This window comes from Ceratotherium simum, chromosome 16 (genome assembly GCF_057802395.1).
Source record: "Ceratotherium simum simum isolate JZ-2026a chromosome 16, ASM5780239v1, whole genome shotgun sequence".
Classification (NCBI taxonomy): Eukaryota; Metazoa; Chordata; class Mammalia; order Perissodactyla; family Rhinocerotidae; genus Ceratotherium; species Ceratotherium simum.
In genome coordinates this window covers 17,666,218-17,686,491 of record NC_141915.1, presented here as the reverse complement: position 1 = coordinate 17,686,491, position 20,274 = coordinate 17,666,218, and the positions used below count along the sequence as shown (strand labels likewise).

The following is a 20,274-nucleotide window of genomic DNA, read 5'->3' as shown; positions in this document are numbered from 1 at the left end:
CTCATCATATATCTTAAACCACATTGTTAATGGGATTACAACTGTTTCTGTTAAAGATGAGACATCCTATTGGCTCCATGAGAGTCAATAAAAGCAACAACATCTTCCAACCTATACAAGGTATCAAATCATAATCAAGTAATTTGAAAAGGACAAAAACAAAACAAAAATAGACAGCAAATCACCAAGGTTTTGCACAGGCTCTATTTAAGAATGAAGTATTGACTTCACTTTGAGGGACTGGAATCCCACCCTGGAGTTTACCAGTAACTCAGAAGAACGTAAGAAGAGGACTTACTTCAACAAAGCTTCACAGAGCACTTCCCTTGTCCTGGATGCTATGCTGGGAAAAGAATAAGAAATAAAGAAACAGTTTCTAGGGGCCAGCTGGGGGTTCGCGGGTTTGGATCCTGGGCTGCAGACATACGACACACCACTTATCAAGCCATGCTGTGGCGGTGTCCCACATAAAGCAGAGGAAGATGGGCACAGATGTTAGCCCAGGGCCAATCTTCCTCAGCAAAAACAGGAGGATTGGCATCGGATGTTAGCTCAGGGCTAATCTTCCTCACGCGCACACACACACACACAAAAGAAACAGTTTCTGCCTGGAAATAGATAACGGACAGTCCTCTCTATCATTTAAGATGAACACTCAAAGGATATTTTATACCAACTATAGATACGACTTAAAAAGGAAAAGAGCAAGGGAGAGAAGGGAAAAGGCCAGCCTTTGCAAGGCACCCCTAGCTCCGTAGCTGCAGACTTTTTCACACCTTTCGTAGCCCAGCTCTTAGAAACCTTGGGGCAGATTCTAGCTGCTTCTGGGTGTGTCCAGTCCATCTTCGGCTTTCTGCATTCCCATTATGCCTCTGCAAGTCTGACTGGGCCTTAAACAGCACTGCTGCTCACCATTCATTCTTGCCACTCCCCAGCAACTCCTGAGGCTAATCCACTTGTTATTCTGTAACAGCGGGCAGGCAGGGGCACCTCTCATCCATGCCGGAAGAGCGAGGGAGAGAAGCTCGGAGGTTACGGATGCCCGCGTGTCTGGTGACTCTGTCCCCATGCGCCTCAGTGGGGAGGGCTGGGCTGCAGCCGCCACGCCTTCGTATTGCTGCTGAGGGCCAGGATGCAGGCGAGTCAGCTCAGCTCTCTGGATCGAGGTCTGAGACGTCAAACATGGGGTAGAAATTCAAGCTCTTTTGGACTTTACACCTATGGCCTGTTATAAAGTAGTAAGGAGCCAAGACTTTCCAGCTAATTTCATTTCTTCTGGGCTTGAACTTTTCAAACTCTTGAAACAGTTTGGGAGTTGAAACATGTTTCTGCTTAGCTCAGATCACATTATACCTTTCTGTCCAGGGATGGAAAAGATGTCCAGCGATGACTGCTACCACCATTCAAATATCTGCAAGACCTGACACTAACCCTTCAAATCCAACAATTGGAGGAGGACTAGGAATTGGTAGCTAATAAAAGTGGCAGTATATGTTTCCTACCTATTTGGGGCTTTCAGTGACTATAGCTTAACTATCCACACGTGGAAATGTGAAGACAAAAATGAAGTGAGTGAAAAATTAGAACACAATGTAGTAGATTCACCCTGATGACTATGTACATAAATACTGGCAAGGATTAGACATGAACACCAGGTCATGCAAGTAATTAGAGTTTTGTGTTTGTTGGGTTCTTTTTTTCTGTAAAGTAGAAAATGAAAATTTAAAAGGGATTGATTGTTGCCAAAAATATCTACAGCAACAAGAGAGAAGCCAGCTCTATGGAGCTGGGGTGTGTGTGTGTGTGTGTAAGGGGCTGGGGTAGTGTCCTGAGTTCTACCCTATCTAGCTGTTTGGTGTCCATCCGCAACCCTACCTCAGGCTCAAGAATGCAAGCACAACTCATAGAAGAATACGAATTTCTGACAGAGTGATCTGGATAAAACCCCATTCTGCTCCTCTTTAGGCTGCTGTCCAGCCTCTCCCTGCACCCCCTTTCTCTGGGACCTCAACTAGATTTGATGGATTTTTATTTTTTTATTATTTTTTTTGTGAGGAAGACTAGCCCTGAGCTAACATGCATGCCAGTATTCCTCTTTTTTGCTGAGGAAGACTGGCCCTGGGCTAACATCCGTGCCCATCTTCCTCTACTTTATATGGGACATTGCCACAGCATGGCTGACAAGCGGTGTGTCAGTGCGCACCGGGGATCTGAACCGGCGAACCCCAGGCCACCGCAGCGCACGCACTTAACTGCTTGTGCCACCGGGCCGGCCCTTGATGGATTTTTAAATAACCACACATCTTCTCCTCCACCATAAGTAACCATTTACCAGGCCAAGGGATTTTTTTTAAGTTTATTTTTTTTTGAGAGAGAGAGATGATGAACTGTCAATACATTTAAATACACAGCTAAATTAAACCTGAACTTGGCGGTCTCTGGTTGTATTGTTTGAAGAAAGCCTGTGCACTTCCTCCGGCCTGTATCAACGACATGATTTCCACATGAAACACTGAAGAACTTGAAGACCAGATGGCAGAGATAAAGAGCTTTACAATGTGTGGCCAGATGGCACTCAACTGACAGAGCCTGCCTGCGACCTAGGCCCCCTTCCTTTCATCTTTTTTCTCCACCTTCAAAATTTTACCCCAAATTTTCTGTGGGAACTTCTTCCTATCTTTAATACTGCAACTTTCCTCCCATTTAAATTGAAACTCAAAGAACAACTGCATCCCCCTCTCTGGAAGGGGAACATCGGCCATCTCCGGAGCAATGCACTGGGTCTGGAGGGGGGATCAACAGTTAGCCATCACCTTCCTGCTGCAGGAGTCAAGTGATTTGTTCTAGATTTCATTTACTTTCTCCCTTGGGGCATTCTGCAGGGAAACTGGAAAACGTGTGTGGGTTGGTGAATTTTTGGGGGTAATGTGTGTTCTTCAGGGTCCTCAGGGGTTCAGCCCCCAAGGCATCTGATCTTGATTTCTTGGCAACTGTCATGAGCAGCTCCTAGAAGAATAATACATTGTTCTCTATTTTTGTTCTAAGCATTACAAAGGTCTTGTGTCCTGAAATATCCCCCAGCACTTTTGTTTCTTTTTTAATTTTATCAACAGGTTGAAATGGCCCAAGTCGTAAGAAAACCTGTTGAGAGCATCTCTCAGCCGACTCATGACTTCAGGTTGCCTCTCCCCAGAGGCTGTTCTCTCTCCACCAAGCTCTGCTTTCTGGGGTTCTCCTATTGTGCTCCCACCCCTGATCATAGAACCTGGGGGGCAAACAGGTAAGTTACAGCCACTCGAAGCCACCAAACAGGAGACATTTCCTTTTCTTCAATTCACTCCTCTACCTTTCCCAATTAGAAGAAAACTCCTCCCAGTTACTAATCGGATTGGCCAGGAGCAGATGGCCCAGCCTGGGGCCCCTTCCGCCTGCAGAATGCTGCTTGTGGGTCCTGGACTCCTTTCCCCCTTTTCTGATTCTACAGAGCACGGACCAGCTTTTTCTACTGAGCCCAGCAGATAACAGTGGTTGAGAGCTAGCTGGCCCAGGAATATACAAACAAGAGTCGTTAAGAAGGTTGGTTTCTAAGAATGCTCTCTTGAAAGCTTTCTTTTTTAAAAGATATTTTTATCCTGGTGGGTAGAAAGATTGCAAACAAGGTCAATATTAGAGCTGTGATCTCCTTCAGGCAGCCTTTGAGCTTCTCCATGCCCAGAAAAAGCCCCAGAAGCCTTTCTTTGCACCCAAATGTGTGCCGTTGTCCCAGGCTGAGCAGATGACAGGCTGTGGGTGGTGCCACGTAACCCAGCTCCTTGGTGGACGACAACCTGACAGGCAGGAGCCTCGTCCCGCACGTCTCTGCACACGAGGGCCAGCACAGCGGTGCAGGTGATGGGCTGACAGTCAACTTGCTGTTCACACGCCTGCTTCCTCTCAGCCGGGAAGTGGAGTCATTCCTTCCACCTCCCCCCTGGTAAAAAGGATTGCTTCTATTTAAACTTCCCCTGATCAGATCTCCACTCCTCTTTCCACAACTCTGTCTCTGTAGTCAGGGGAACCAGTATCTGAACACACAAGTGATTACAGTGATTAGTCGTGACACCACCCAGCCCTTTGCAAACGCCTGGGACCCTATGTGTCTCTTTCATGCCCATCAGCACATATTAAGCAGAAACACTATAGAAATTTTGTACTTTGACTTCACGTGTCGAGATCAAAGTGAGTTCATTTCTCAGGACACTCAATTTTCATTTTCTTTTTTTTTTTTTTTTCCAATTTTCATTTTCAAGAACAAAATAAAAATCAGCATGAATTATGGGTTTACCACTGAGATAAGATTAATTATAGGTCACAGAGCCAAGTGGCAATTTGCATTCTCTATTCAGAGGGAGTCTAAAGTTCCCAAGACACCTACCGAGGATGATAGGAATTACAGCGCTCTGCTGCCTGCTAACGCTGTCAACACTGAACCCGACCCTCTGCCACGGATCAAAACTAATTCAGCAAAGATATACCGTGTGCCTGCTGTGTGCTGGGCTATTGGAGACAAGACAGACACAATCCTGCCATCACGGAGTTCACAGTACAAGGCCAGAAATCCGACCAGTAGGAAAAACAACAGTATGCTTAAGGAGGGCGAGGCTGGTGCTGCTTCTAAGTGCGGTTGCCCCTCCTGCTGTAAACTGAGATTTCTGCTGACTTGATGCAGCATGCTTAGGTACCTCACATTTCTAGCTCCGAAAGTTGCCCTCAGGTTTTAAAAGTCTTCCTTTGTTGCTATTGCACAACTTCTGTCACAGGATGCTGGATTTTAGTCAGTTCTGGCTCGCAGTCTCCACAGTGTAAGGTGGTGGTTCGTATCTACATCTGTTGAAGGGACTGCTGTGTTCCCTGAGGCGTGCAGTGTCGTAGGTTGTAAGCCACAGGGACTCCTGGCTTGCCTTTCACACAAAATAAAGAGACTTCACGCGTGAATGGAGGGAGTAGAGAAAATCTGCTTGTTTTTCGGACATAAGGGGATAGAAATGAACTCCATTATCACAGCCATCTTCTGATTCAAAGAATTTCTTGTATGAGACAGATTTTAATTTTTTGGAGAGGAACTAAATAGGCTAAAATCCTCAGGGCTATTTGGGCCAGTTACCATGAGCAAGGAAAAGGCTCTCTGTCCAGAACTTTCCCTGCCTGGGAAAGGATAGCTTCGAGCTTCTCTCCACACAGAGTGTAAAATCTAGAGGATTAGCCATTTGTCGTGGGGTCAAGATCACACCAGAGGCTGGGCAAAAGTACAATGGATTATTTATTTTGACTTTTATAAAAAGAAATGGATTTGGCATAGATAGGCATGATGCCTAGATATAGTTCACTCCTCTCGTGAACACAAACAGCCAAGCCTGGACTAATAATGACCTTCCAGAGGCATCATTTAATAGTTCCTGCTTGTCCACAACCCACAGCTCTCCTGTCTCACAGATCTCACTGGAATTCCAGATCCACTATTTACTGGCTATATGACTTTAGGCAGGTCGCCTAACCTCTCTGACCTTCCATTTCCTCATGTGTAAAAGCAGACCATTAAAATTCCCACTTCCTGGAGCCGGCCCCATGGCATAGTGGTTAAGTTCGGCGTGCTCTGTGTTGGTGGTTGGGGTTCGCAGGTTTGGATCCCAGGCGTGGACCTACACCACTCATCAGCCATGCTGTGGCAGCGTCCCACATACAAAGTAGAGGAAGATTGGCACAGATGTTAGCTCAGGGCTAATCTTCCTCAAGTGAAAAAAGAGGAAGATTGGCAACAGATGTTAGCTCAGGGCAAATCCTCAGCAAAAAAATTCCCACTTCCTAAAGGCTGTTGTGGGAATTAAACAGAAGTATGACAAATGCTTAACTCAGTGTCTAGCACGTGGAAAGCATTAAGAAATTATAGTGAGTTGATGGCCACTATGCCACCACACATGTGCAACCCATTCTGCTTTTCTACTTCACACCCAGTCAGGGAAACTGAGGCCCACAAGGCTAACTGATTTGTAGCCCACAACACAATAAGTGGGCAGCTTGAGCCCACTTAGGAGGGCCTCCCTCCCCTTCCATGGGCCCTCGCTGGTTCATGCTTGTTCCTCTCAATCTGTGGCTTGGAGTCACTGCGAAACTTGTAAACAGCAGACTCCTGGGCTGTTCTCCCCAAGATTTTAATTCAAGAGATCCATGGGCGTGCTGCATTTTTAAGAAGCACCCCAGGTTACCAGGGGCAGGTGGGCCACCGAGCATGCCCAGTGCATCCCCACCCCTAACATCTGCTCCCTCTAATTATCCTGCATCCTCTGAGGCCTGGCTTAAGTTTCTATCCACCCTCTCCATGAAGCTTCCTCTCACCACCCCAGCCCAAGATGATCCCTATTCTGTATAATTACTCCTTTGTCATTCATTCACCATTGATTATCATGTATTGTTGGTTATCCTTTTATGTATATTTGCTTTGCATCCCCCTGGAAGCAGGGGCCATGGCTTATACATCTCTGTGCTCAAATACTTGCTGACCAGCGTGTGCACTGCGCAGCTCCCAGCACGGAGGGTCTGCTTCGGGTTTCCTGGGTGCAGGTCCCAGGGAACCACGGCTGCGGTGCTGGCTGATTTGGGCCTCAGGTGAGGCTCTCCTCTTTCTTCCCTGGGTCCCATTCTCAGGGGCCCTGCCCCTCTTCACTCCTCATCCATCAGGAAGATCTGCTGGGCATCTTGAGGGCGGAGGGAGGACTGTCACAACAATAATTTTAACGGACTATGGACAGGAAAAGACTGACATGTCTAGGATTAAAGAAGAGTCCGGGTTGTGCTTTTAGACCTTGAAACAAGTCCCGGCAGGCACACCCATCCACAGTCTGTGTTCCAAACGTTCATTTGTGAGTTGCTTGCTTGTTGGAACTTGCGATACATTTTCTACTCACAGAAATAAATGTTGTAAACAGTGGTTAGCCTCCTGAGCTAGCTTACAAAATCCGAGTTTAACCGTAAAATACTAAAACATCAAAACACAAGCTGTCGAACACAGCATTGTTAAGCACTACAAAAGGGGGTAGAGGAGTGACAATGAAACCGATCAGAAGTTATTTAATTAATTATTTTACATTCTTTCTTATTCTTGAGGAAAACTAAATGTCCTTTTCAGGAGAGAAGGACAAGGAAGTGGGGAGGATTTTATAGATTCTAGTGAGGTGTCTTTTTAGGCACCTTTAAAGAGCTTTAGAAGTTGATGACAGAATTCCCTTGTTACATTTAACGTCACAAAGACTTACAATTTTTTGCAGAAAACAAAAGTGCTTTCACTCTGTTGCTGTAATACATTTCAAAGGGGACAAGGCCAGGAAAGAGACTTGGGAAACTCAAACAGGTAATGTGTTCGATTAGGCAGGATTAGGAGTGTCACTTACACCTTCAAACACTCCTTTATTGTTGTTATGATGCAATTTATGCAATAAATTGAAATCAAGATAAAAAAAGTGGGACCATTTCCAAACACAGATTTTCTTTTTCTTAATATTGGTATATCACCAAGACTACTTTCGTGGGAAACAGACATGATTAGACCCACAAGGGAGCCAAGAGAGGGAGAGGGGAGAGAAAGAGAGAACCAGACCCAGGGAGAGGGGGTTATGAAATGAGGGTGGATTTACCCGTGGCAGCTGAGCAAGGTGGAAGAGAGAATGGGAGGAAAAGGGATTTGAGGTGGAATTAAATAAAATGTGAGTGGTGAAGACGAAAGGCAAGGGAAAACCGGGCCTATTTCTCTGGGTGGGGCAGGGAAGCGGGGAGAACAAGGTGAGGGACGAGAGATGGGGTCAAGCAGCAGCGTGGAGAGGGGGCATGGAGGCCACGTGTGGCCACGTCCTCTGCCACAAGATGTTTGTGACTTGGGTAATGTTGCTTGACAGTGCCTATACTCTTAGGTCAGGAAGTTCTGAAATGGGCTTTACAATGAGTCACACTCACAGTTTGGGGACATTCATGAAAAATCAGTTCGTCATTACACAGTATTGATCTAGTTCTTTCTTTTTTTTTTTTTAGATTTTATTTATTTTATTTTTTCCCCCCAAAGCCCCAGTAGATAGTTGTATGTCATAGCTGCACATCCTTCTAGTTGCTGTATGTGGGACTCGGCCTCAGGATGGACGGAGAAGTGGTGCCTCGATGCGCACCCGGGATCCGAACCCGGGCCACCAGCATCGCAGCGCGCGCACTTAACCACCAAGCCACAGGGCCGGCCCTGATCTAGTTCTCAGGGACACTGAGATGAGGGCAAGAGATAGTTTCTTATCCCCAGGAGTGTACAGTCTCAAAAAGTAACCCTCTAAGCCAAAAAGGACATCATTGAGATAGCAGGGGAAATTTGAATATGAGCTATATAGCCGGTAACAATATTTTATAAATGTTAACTTTCCAAAATGTGATAATAATGGGGCTCTGGGTATGTAGGAGAATGTCCTTGTTTTCAGGAGACACGTGCTGAAGAATTTAGGGGTGAAGTATTTGGATGTCTGCCAATTCTTAAAGGTTGAACAAAAAAGTTATACGTATATATTGTCGGGGGAAGAGGGAGAATCTCCCTCTGCCCTTTTTTTTTAAGGTTTTTATGGCTGGCCAAATAATTAACAAGACAGGTTAGCAGGAGAAAATAATATCAAGTTTAATAACATGTATATATGGGAGAAAGCAGGGACACTGTGTTTTTCAACACAATAGCAGAAATTTTTGTCTTAAATACCATGTTTAGCCAATGACAAAGGAGGATTTTGGGGGTTGGGGGAGTCAGTTATAGGAGATTACCACTAAAGCACAGTAAATAAGAGTAAGGTTATTATGTAGTTTTAAGGCCTCAACTTTCATATTAACAAGCCTCTAGAAATGAGGCCATCCCCCTCTCTTTTTAAAACAGAGAGGGAGATATCTTTATGAATGGAGATTTCTTTTATAAATGTAAATGATTGTCTGGCAACTCCTCGCAGGGTCATCTAGAGAATGTGGCCAGAGAGACAGAACTTCTGATAAGAGGGGCTTGTTGGTGCCTTTCCTATTGTAATCTCCATCTTATATTATCTTTATAGCCATCATGATAGATCTGTTCTAGGAAGGAGCCACCATGTCAAATTTTTTAGGCAGTTAGTGGGGGAGGTCAAATGTCCCTAGAGAAAACAACCAAGGTAAAGAGATAGACTTTAGGGTGGCCAAATCTTGATCTCCCACAGTCTCGCCTTTGAAACTAAAAGTTTTATAGTCTTTTTGAAACTTAAAGAAGTTTTATAGTCCAGAAGCTGAGTTGGTAGGCTGTTTTATCTCACTGAACACATTTTTTGTCTTGATAATAGATCAGTTTAATTAAGTTTATTTTGGAAGGTGGTGATGTAGGTGGGCTCTCAAGGTTACCCCTATATTATGGAAGTAAGCAATCAAGTATTTAATGGAAATATTTCTATGTAAACAAAAAGAAAAACAAGGTTAATGGTTAGAGTAAATTAGAAACGAGTTTGAGATAAGAGAACAGCCAGTTAAGAAGATTTTTAGATGTCAGCGGCAAAGTATCTTTTGTAGTTTAAAATGTCTCTGATGGTGTCGTCAGGTCATTTCTTAAGTTTATATTAAGTCCATCAGCTTTAGTTTGTAAGGCTTTAGGAAAAAAGGGCAGGTTGAGTTTTTAGTGATTTTAAATGAAAATGATGGAAAAAAAATTAAAAACGTTAGTTTGGACATCTGTAGCCAGATATTTCAGGAGACTAGAAGAAATCAGGATCTAGTCCAGTCAACAGATATATAATAAAAACCTTAAAAGACAATTAATAAAACTAGGATCTAATATCCGCAAATGTATACTATAGTTTTTACTGAAATATAATTTTTTTTTCTAAAATCACTCTTATTTTTATCAAAGATAGCCAAATTAAAACTAACTAGTTTGTAAAATAAGTCTAGTTCTAATAGAGTTGGCCCAATTATTTATATAAGTACAGCAAGAATAGCAATTGATCACATAGGCTCTTTTAAATCTGCTTTGTTGGAACTTTTTATAAGAAATCTCAGATTTAACTTTAAAGGCCTCTCTAGGCCAGGAAAGCCAAGCCAAGGATTTTTTTTTTTTTTTTTTTGTTAAGATTTTATTTATTTATTTTTTCCCCCCAAAGCCCCAGTAGATAGTTGTGTGTCATAGCTGCACATCCTTCTAGTTGCTGTATGTGGGACGCGGCCTCAGCATGGCCGGAGAAGCAGCGCGTCGGTGCGAGCCCGGGATCCGAACCCGGGTCGCCAGCAGTGGAGCGCGCTCACTTAACCACCAAGCCACGGGGCCGGCCCCAAGCCAAGGATTTTGTCATCAGACTTTGCCTGTAATATTTACAGATTTGGGTGAATTTTTCTCTTTTAAGGTTCCCCCAAATATTTCGAGGTTCTTTGTATCTGTCAGATAAGTGACATTTTTTATTTATTTTGGTAAGTGCTGTTTGGAACATAAGGTACCAGGCCAATATTTTTACGTGGCTTTATTCTATAAAGTCTAATTTTTATTCTTCAAAAGCTGTATGGTTATATCGCAAATATGATGTTTTAGTCACAACCTTGGTAATATAACCAGTGTTTCTAACTGTGTCCTGTTATAAGGAAAACAGATTTTTACTGAACTTATGTAAATAACTATATTGCCATGAAAACAACAATATTTATTTATTAAGAGTTTTTAAATCTTGGAGGGATCAGGGAGAGAAAAAGATAAATATTTTTATTTTACTTATAAAAGTATCATTTACTAAATTGTTATAAGTCATAGTTATCTCGGGAGAAAAGAGAAAAAGTTTTTTTTGAATCTGAAAAAATAAAACATTAAAAATTCAGCAATACTTCAAATGAAAAATCATAAAAATTATAATCAACCTTATTAGTTCATTTAGTCTTGTGTAATTTTCTTGATCCCAATTTTTTTGTTAGTAGCTTTATGAAGTTATCAGTCTCTCCATCAGATTTTTGTAATTTTTTACCCAGTTCAGTTTTATGATCAGAAAGTTTATCAGAAGCGTGTACTTCAGTGTAAATGTCAGAGTCTTTTCTATGAATTTTTTTGAAGTTGAAATATTTTGTAAAAGTATTAGAGCAAAGAAATGTCTGTAAACAACAAGACCTCAAAATGGCAATTGACAGAGAAATTTGGTTAATTTTGTGACATACAACACTTTAAAATAATAATAACTAGAATTATGACTGATAACCAGGACAGATCAGAATTTTAGTAATGTTATATAATTTTAAAACACCTATGTCAATAACATTTACCTATATAATACCACCTAAGCAGGCTTATCATCACTTGTCTGACAATGTTTCCCATGTAATTTAACATACTGAATAAGCTTAATAAGTTTAGTATCTTCCTCCTTATAGGCAGAGAGCAAATTTTTTTGAGAAGTTTCAGGGCCCTTTGAAAATTTTCAAAGAAAAAAAGTAAAAAAAAGACTTTATTTAAGATATGAATTTTGGGGAGCTTGTCAAAAATATAAAAAGTCAAAGCAAATAGAGCATTAACAGTCTAAAAAGCCTTAATAGAGAGACCTCAGTCTTTTGACCACAGGAAATTATTTTAACAAAACATAGATTTTCTGTCTTTTAGGTAGATTTACTCAAAGGTAAAGAAAAATCTTTTATAACCTCTTTATCAAGTTTAAGAAAATTATCTTTTTAAGAGACAGAAGACCAAATTTTAATTTTGTACCAGTTTACTTTTGCTATTAAAACTCATTTACTTAATTAAATTCATTTTAATCTTAGCCAACTTGACCATACAAAAACTCTTTTTCCAGAATTTTTCTTTTACAAACCTTTTATAACTTTTTTTTTATATTCAGAATTTGTCCCATGTCTTTTTTTTTCCTTCTAGTACTTGAGGACAAATTTATTTTTTTTAACCAAACAAAATATTTCTATTCTTTGCACCTTCTTTATACATTTTACTTTCTTTGTACACAGACATATTTTTCTTAATATTTAGTAGCTTCAATCACATATATTAATTAGAAATTTTAACCCTTAAAGACTTTGACTTTTAAGTAAAAACTAAGTAAGCAGTTATAAACTTTTTTTTTTATATTAGCATTTTGTGGATTGGAAAGTTTATGAACACTTCATAACTTCTAGAAATATGTTACTTTATAGTACAATCTTTTAATAAAACACATGTTTACCAATAGACCCAAAACACCTTTTAGTTTTCCTGTAATGAAAAGCCAAAAGTAGACAAACGTATATTTAGCAATCAATGTCTAATATCTTATGTTATTTGGAAATGATGATACTCAGAGAATTTTTATCATAAATTTTAGCAAAACTCTAAAGTTTTAAGTCACCAAAAAGAGTTTGGAAGCTGTAACCACTATAACACATAATTATTGTTTAAAGTTCACCCAACATTTATCTTTTTTACAACTATTTAGTTACTTATTCCCAATAACTATTTAGATTGCCTATAAGACTTCATAAGACATTAGATAAAATTAGCCATCATTTAAATTACTATTTTTGTTAACCAGTTCTGTAATAGAAATAACATCAGTTTTTTTTCTACAAAATTTTATGTAAATTTCATCATCACTTATACCTTTAGACATAGTTATCATTAAGATTTTTACCAGTAGGTCTTGGTCTTCTAATTTTGGAGAAGGGAAGCATTCCCAGTCAGATATTTTAAAACATATTGAGGCAAAGTTGATGTAACCTCTTTATATAAAATTAGTTCAAACATTTCAACCTTTATAATCTTATCAACACTCACACTTTTACATGTTCTCAATTTAATTGTAACCTGAGTCAAGGTCTTAAGGCTAGTCAAATTTTTCTCTTCTTTTTTCTGGCCTTTTCTTAGGTACCAAATAAATAATTATGTGAGAGCTCTCAAAACATTTTTTTTTCCCCCAATTTAGAAGTTTTCCCAATTTAAAGGATCTGTCGTCTGGCCATTGACGAGTAGGATCTTCATTTGTATATTTATTCCAATAGTGACTCGAACCAATAAGCCTTTTTAAGGAAAGACCCGGAGGTAACTTTCCACGCTTAGAATAAATCTACCATGGATGCAAGAGGCATCCCTGGTGAGGGCGCAGATGCTGTAGCCCCCATGATCCACAGAATTCACTCCCAAAGATATTCAGAGAAAGTAAAGACCTTCGTTGCACAGGTGGTAAGGATGGTGTCTCTGGTCTCCCACAATAGTGTGGGATGCCTCTAGTCACAGACCCGCTAATCTGTGACACTGGGCAGGCGATACTGGAATGGGATTTTTCCAGTACTAACAAGCAATGAAGGTTAAGATGACAAAAGCCCATATGGACTGGGCCCTTTATGACAAACTCCCCTGAGAGCTTGGCACAGCCTGACAAAGAGACAGTTCGGAACCCTAGTCTACTCGACTGGCCACCAAGGGGCACCCTGGTAAATGCACCTTCCGTATGGTGGAGACCAAGGAGAATATTCTCACTGGTCACAAAGCCAAGTTTTCTCAGGACACAGAACAAGACAGAGACTACTCTGGGAGGAAAAGGGATCAAGATCAAAACCAAGAGTACTCTACCAAATTTAAACCAAGAGTCACTAAAAGCACAAGAAACTAGTTTCCCAAATATTTTCTCCTGCCAATCTAAATTTAGAAAGAGAAAAAATTTTCACCATTTCTTTCCGCTGGACTCTGCAGATAGAGATTCCGGGAAGCTGACATGGTAAGAAGTCTTACCTTTTTGCCGGCTTTTGTCAGGCGTTCCCGTATCTTATCATCTGCAGTAGTCCAGGGAGAAGGCAGGTCTTCCAGCCAGAGAAGGCAACTTGCCAGCCAGTGTGGATCCTGCCGACTACGCCAAAACTGTCGGGGCAAGAGGGAGACTCTCCCTCTGCCCTTTTTTTTAAGGTTCTTATGGCTGGGCAAATAATTAACAAGACAGGTTAGCAGGAGAAAATAACGTCAAGTTTAATAACATGTATACATGGGAGAAAGCAGGGACACTGCGTTTTTTAACACAGTAGCAGAAATTTTCTTCTTAAATACCATGTTCAGCCAATGACAAAGGAGGATGTTGGGGGTGGGGGGAGTCAGTTACAGGAGATTACCACTAAAGCACAGTAAACAAGAGTAAGGTTATTATGTAGCTTTAAGGCCTCAACTTCCACATTGATAAGCCTCTAGAAATGAGGCCATCCCCCTCTCTTCTCAAAACAGAGAGGGAGATACCTTTATAAATGAAGACCTTATAAATGTAAATGATTGTCTGGCAACTCCTGGCAGGGTCATCTAGAGAATGTGGCCAGAGAGACAGAACTTCTGATAAGAGGGGCTTGTTGGTGCCTTTCCTATTGTAATCTCCATCCTACATTATCTTTATAGCCATCATGATAGATCTGTTCCAGAAAGGAGCCACCATGTCAAATTCTTTAGGCAGTTAGTGGGGGAGGTCAAACGTCCCTAGAGAAAACAACCAAGGTAAAGAGATAGATTTCAGGGTGGCCAAATCTTGATCTCCCACAATATAAATTGTATAATTATTATATTAATTATGTCATATATAATGTATCAAATTATATATATATTACATATGCCAAAATTAGATATGCATATAATTAGAGAGTACACGCACAAATGTGACAAAATGTTAACAACTGGTGAATCTGAGTGAGGGTTCACTGGACCATTTCTCTGACTTTTCAGTTGAAAATTTTCAAAATAAAAAATTGAGGGGAGGAAAATAATTCTAGCCCCCAGATGAGCTGGGAAACTTCCAGTCAGTCAAACCGCCCTGCTGCCGTGGTGCCGCCCAGAATAGCATATCTCCTCTCTCCCCCAGTCTCTTCCCTCCCCTCTCCTCCCTGCCCCAGTTCCTTTCCTCTGAAACAAGGGAAAGAGCCAGCTAACTTGATTAGCGTTTAAAAACAACACACCCAGGGGAGAGTAAAGAACAGAAGCAGAGGAGACTCAAGTTCTAGGCCAGCTGTGTCCTCAAGCTCCGTGGGCGGGTTTGAGCAAACCACTGGGCCACTTGGAGCAGGTCACCTCCAAGGCCCTTCCAGCTCTGTCCTTCCCTAATTCTAGGGAATCCCTTAGAGGAAAAAGTTCAGTTTACTTTATTTTCATTCAGCAGCTCAGTAACTAACAAAGGAAATAAAATGTTCTTTTCCCTTGAATATGCCCAGAAAGACCACACAAAAACACAAGAAGGCAAAGGCCCACTGGCTTGCTCCCTCCCACCCAGCTCACCTACCAGCCTCCAGCTCTGCATTCTCCAGAGCACAAAACTGGCTTTCCCAGATCTGCCACTTGGCCTTGTCGCAACCCCCTCTTACCTCGTCTTTCTCTACCTCAGATAATGACATGAAGAACTGGACCTCAGTGTCCCAGGAGACCTTCCCCATGCCATCAGCCACTTGTCAGTGCCTGGGGACCCTGGCCACCAAGCTGCCCTGGGACATCATCTCCATGTCTCCACATCGCTGGGGTTCATCTCTCGCTCTGCAGTCCAGGGGTTTCTGGGGCTAATGGAGGCCTATCCGGTCCTGTCTTTAAAAAGCCTATGGCTTAAATACCCACTAACCAAGTACCCTTGGTCCAGAGTTGGGGTGGTAGCGAGGGAGCTGCTGCCAGGTTCCAGGGGAGCCAAAAGAAAGAAGAAAATAAGGCAGTCAGACTGCCTCACATGGCCTTATCTCTACTCATTTTGTCACCCCATTAGACACAGGGCTTGGAAAACACTCAGGTTTAAAAACTTGTTGACATTCAGTAAACAACCATTCATCTTCCCAGTCACCAAGAGCTGCAAAGGTCAGGCTGGAGGGAACGCCTCCTGCGCAGAGACATTACTCAGAGATCATTTCTGAATGTGGACCCAAGTCAGGATGATGAGCTCTACCAGAAATAAGGCCACTGTGTTGGCCGATGGAGGGGTCTCATGCCCACCCTAGAAAGCAGTTCACCCCTCTGCCAGGGAAAATCATTTATGCCAGGTTTCTTTTAAAGGCTAGTTTCATCAGTTTTCCACTTGGGTCCCTCTTAGAAAGATGACAGTTTTCTTTCCTTAGGGTGCTATTTTGCCCAGGTAAGCCCAGAAACTGATTCCCTACAGGAGCAGGCTGAGTCAGCATCACTTGCCCCAGGAATGGAGAAACGGGGTGCTTTATCAGACCTCTGACTCCACACCCAAGGTTGTTCCAGGGAACACCACAAACCTCAGGGGAGTGCCCCCAACTGGCAACAGCTTAGTGACTGGACACAGCCCAAACTGTACGCCCTGGGGGGCCGTTTCTACTGCACCACACCCTGGGCATCTTGCAAAGGGCATTTGGGGAGGAACCTGGCCCCTGTTGGCCGGACTTGCTTGAGGTGCAGAACTTGACTTGCGCATGTCAGTGTGCAAAGCTGCCCCTTTAGAGTGAAACCCAGGGGCGTCCCCAGAGGACTCTGATTTAATGGCAACATCTGGGTAGAGAGTTCCAGCCCTCAGGCATTTTGTACCATTATTTCAACTCGTGTTGGCTCAAAGCAGAGAGGTTAGGGTCCCGGTCACAGAATGAGTTGGAGTGGACTTGGACATCATGTTATGCAGCACCCACCCCCCCTCACCTGGAGCTGAGGACCGTGAGACACAGAGGAGCTGATCTGCAACCAGGAATAACTAAGGTCCGAGGTACCTTCTTAAACTGACAGAAAAATGACTGCATAATTTTCCCTTTGGCCATCAGGCATCTTTATTTATAGCAGAATTGCTACTTTTATTTTATTTTTTCCCCCCAAAGCCCCAGCAGATAGTTGCATGTCATAGCTGCACATCCTTCTAGTTGCTGTATGTGGGACTCGGCCCCAGGATGGACGGAGAAGTGGTGCCTCGATGCGCACCCGGGATCCGAACCCGGGCCGCCAGCATTGCAGCGCGGGCACTCAACCACCAAGCCACAGGGCCGGCCCAGGCATCTTTATTTAAAAAGTCAAGTCATGACCATATCCTGTTGATTCATTAAGTCAAATTAAAATAAACTACTTCAGGCAGCCCTGCCTTTGTTCTCTCAAATTATACCATTTCGATGAGTATGAAGGAGAAGGCACTGCCACTTACTGGCTTAATTTCTGGAATTGCCTGTGTTTCTCCTTGGAGGAGGACGTCCAGGGTGTTTTTGCAAGCCTTCTGCAAGAGACAACCCCCTCCAGGCAGGCACCTCCACTCCACAGTCACCTCAGCCATTTGTGAAACTCTTGGACATGCCTCTCCAAGTTTCATCAAAATGCTCAGACAGCTCTAAAAATCCCCCAGAGAGGAACTTCTGAGGTTTTGCTGATTCCATTAAAACTTCAACGTTATTTTGTTACCACCCGCCCCTAGTATATATATTTCTTAAGCTAAGAGACTGAAAGAAATGGGTTTGAATATCTGTGCTGGTACTACATCTCTGAAATGTCCTAGATGGATCACCAGAGTTTTGAGGGGGCTTTTGATTAATTGTGAAGCAGTCTTGATCTGCTCTTATTCAGGTTCAGTGAAAAAAAGAAGAACCCATGCTCAAAACGGCTTGCTTAATTTGCAAGAGCCTGGTAAGAACCTGCCTCTCTTCGATGGAAGCAGCCACCCCACCCAAGGCTGTGGGAAGAAAACTGAAGCCTTTGGGCATCAGCAGCTCCACACAAAAGGACGTAATGAGACAAAGAATCAAAGCTATGTGTTTCCCTCCAGTCCTGAAAATCTAAACACTGATGTTGCCCATGGTGCCCCTCCTTTCATGAAACACAAATCCCAGTGTTGCTTTCCTAGACATTTTTCCTATGGAACTGATGGCAAAACACATTAAATATTTGATCTTGTCTTACTACAATGAGAGCTAGCAGGCTCATAAATAATCCATTGACCTGGTTCATTTTTCTCGACAAAATTGATCATAAAAATACATACACACAAGCCTTTGTAATGTCTGACTCTTAGAAAATCTACCCTTCTCAAATTCTTTAGAACCCCAACTGTAAAAGGAATTCCATACGCAAAAGACCCAGTGAAAAAGGAAATGCTCTCCTTAGTGTTCCTTAGCTACAGAAAGCTTTTTCAAAAACAAATTTGCATGTACACATTTTTCAAGGAACTGATGGTTACACACTACAACTGTGTAAAACAGCTCACTGAAGTTTGAGTTGTACATAAATTCTGAATGGCCTGTGAGACGTCTGAGCGTGGATCAGCTGTGCCAGTGAAAACAACCCAAGCGCACGGAGATTCGTCCCACTTTAAAAAACTGTCATTCAGAGATTTCTCTAGATATTTGGGCATTTATGTCAACCAGAGCTCTCGCTGCAGAAATGCCTTTGCATAAAGCCACTTGCACGTGATGGCAGTAATAAAAATCAAACATAAGCTATGGGTTGAAACTAAAGCAACTTTTCCCAAAGCGCAAGACAGCACTTTGCTTAAGACCATCTTTACAGGGTCTTCCTCCGGTACTCAAGACATCACAAAGCCCGTCCATGCAACAGACAAAGGAGCCCTCCACAGCCCCCTCATCCACTCCACGTTCACCTTTTCCCTCTGGCCCGTCTGCTGTCCACACTCGTTCCTACGGAGAGGGCAGCAGCAAAGCAGGGAGCCCACCGCACAGGCGCACACATGCCCTCGCCAGTGCCTGGTGAGGTGGAGTGGCATGAAGTTCTGGAAAGAAGTGTGGATTCGAAGCAAGAAGGAAAGCGGACCTACCTGCCGGGAGTCCGCGGGGAGGCTGGTCCCGGGGCTCTCCAAGCGGGGACCCTCGCGCCCTCGAGGCACCGGGGGCGGCGCTGCCTGTGCGGGAGCTGGCGCCAAGCGGCCGTATTTGTACTCTCGGCCCCTCACATGGTCTGATCTCTAGATATCCGCCGCCGAAGAGCTCTTTAAGGATTTTTGCGTCACTTTGAGTCGCACAAACTTCACATTTCCCCGGGGCCGCGGCTCGGCATTCCTCCCGGGCAGCGGGTGGCCGCCCGGGCGCGCTCCCGGGGCGGGTTGAGGAGGTGGGTCTGCGCGGGGTCGGGGACAGGGGGCCAGGCCGGGGAGGTGAAGGACCCTCCCACATACACAGACACTTGCGCGCCGGGAGGGACAGTGCTCTAGGAAGCGAGGGAGCCCGGGGCGGTGAGGGGCTGGCGGCAGGCCGAGCAGAGCGGAGAATCCTAACTTTCCTGCTCTTTGACCTTGCCCGCGGGGGGGACTGCTCCACAACTGACAGGTCTATTTCCTCCCCTACCAATTGCTCCCCAGATTTTATTTAGGTTTCTGCTCAATGTTACTTCCTCAGAGTGATCTTTCTTGACCACGGACACCTCCCCATCACCCGCATCCCGAATCTTGCTCTGTTTTTCTTCCTAGGACCTAACAGCACCTGGCATTCCGTGAGTTCATCTGGCTCCACTGCTGGCATCTGAACTCAGCCAGAAGGGACCTTGTCTCATTCCTGGCCATCCCCAGGGCCTTCAGCAGTGCTCAAGGATGCCCAGACTAGGGGCTGCCAGTAAATATTTGCAGAAAGAATGAATGAATGAAGAATTCTTTCTGGTTTTGTTAACCAGCCACAGTTCAAAGCAGTGTCAGAACAGATAGTATGGATGGTGATATGCCTGTTGTGTTGGGCAAGTGGATGAGTTACTACAATATTTTAATTATCTGAAGAGGTTCAAGAGGAGCCTGTTATTTTGAACCATGTGAATATTGCTTGGATAATTTTTTTTAAAAAAAGTGTAAAAATGAATTTAATGTTATTATATTATCTTTTCAGTAAAATTATTTTTTACATTTGAAAAAAACAGATGCAGTACTTGCTTTGAGATGTCCCTGAGGCAGAGAAGAGAGGGTGTGGGCTAACTAACCCACTACCTCTCCCCAGAGGAGGCCAGGGACCTAGCAGAGTAGAAGGCAGAAGGGAATTACGAGTTTGCAGCCCTTTGTACTTGGACGAACTGAACCCAGAAAGCGGAGCAGGCACCCGGCTGAGCTGAGCAGGCGTCTGGAGAGACAGTTGGAACAACTCTGTCCCTGGGCACGGGCGGTGCCCCAACCTGGGAGGAATCAGTGTGAGGTTTTGGTGCCACCTAGACATCAGGGTGGTGACTGCAAGGAGAGTGGGGTGTGCTTCCGAGAGCACCGGGGCTGCTCTGGTGAGCTCACTGGTACTCCGGGCCACAAAGCCAGGCTCGTGAATCCTGGGCAAGTTTGGGAATTTCATCTCTGGCCAAATCCCAGGTGGCAGGGCCCACCTGGGCGGCTCCTC

General features: G+C 43.5%; 1 protein-coding gene across 2 annotated transcripts in view; it reads right to left on the bottom strand.

Annotated features, from left to right (window-relative positions):
• SLC6A4 (solute carrier family 6 member 4) overlaps positions 1-18,996 on the bottom strand; it is a 41,223-nt gene extending 22,227 nt beyond the window's left edge. For both annotated transcript variants that reach the window (XM_004433341.2, XM_087440684.1), the window contains exon 1: positions 18,729-18,996. The gene's annotated coding sequence lies outside the window, so the exon portion shown is untranslated. The remainder of the gene's footprint in view (positions 1-18,728) is intronic.
• Between the last annotated feature and the right edge of the window lie 1,278 nt (positions 18,997-20,274).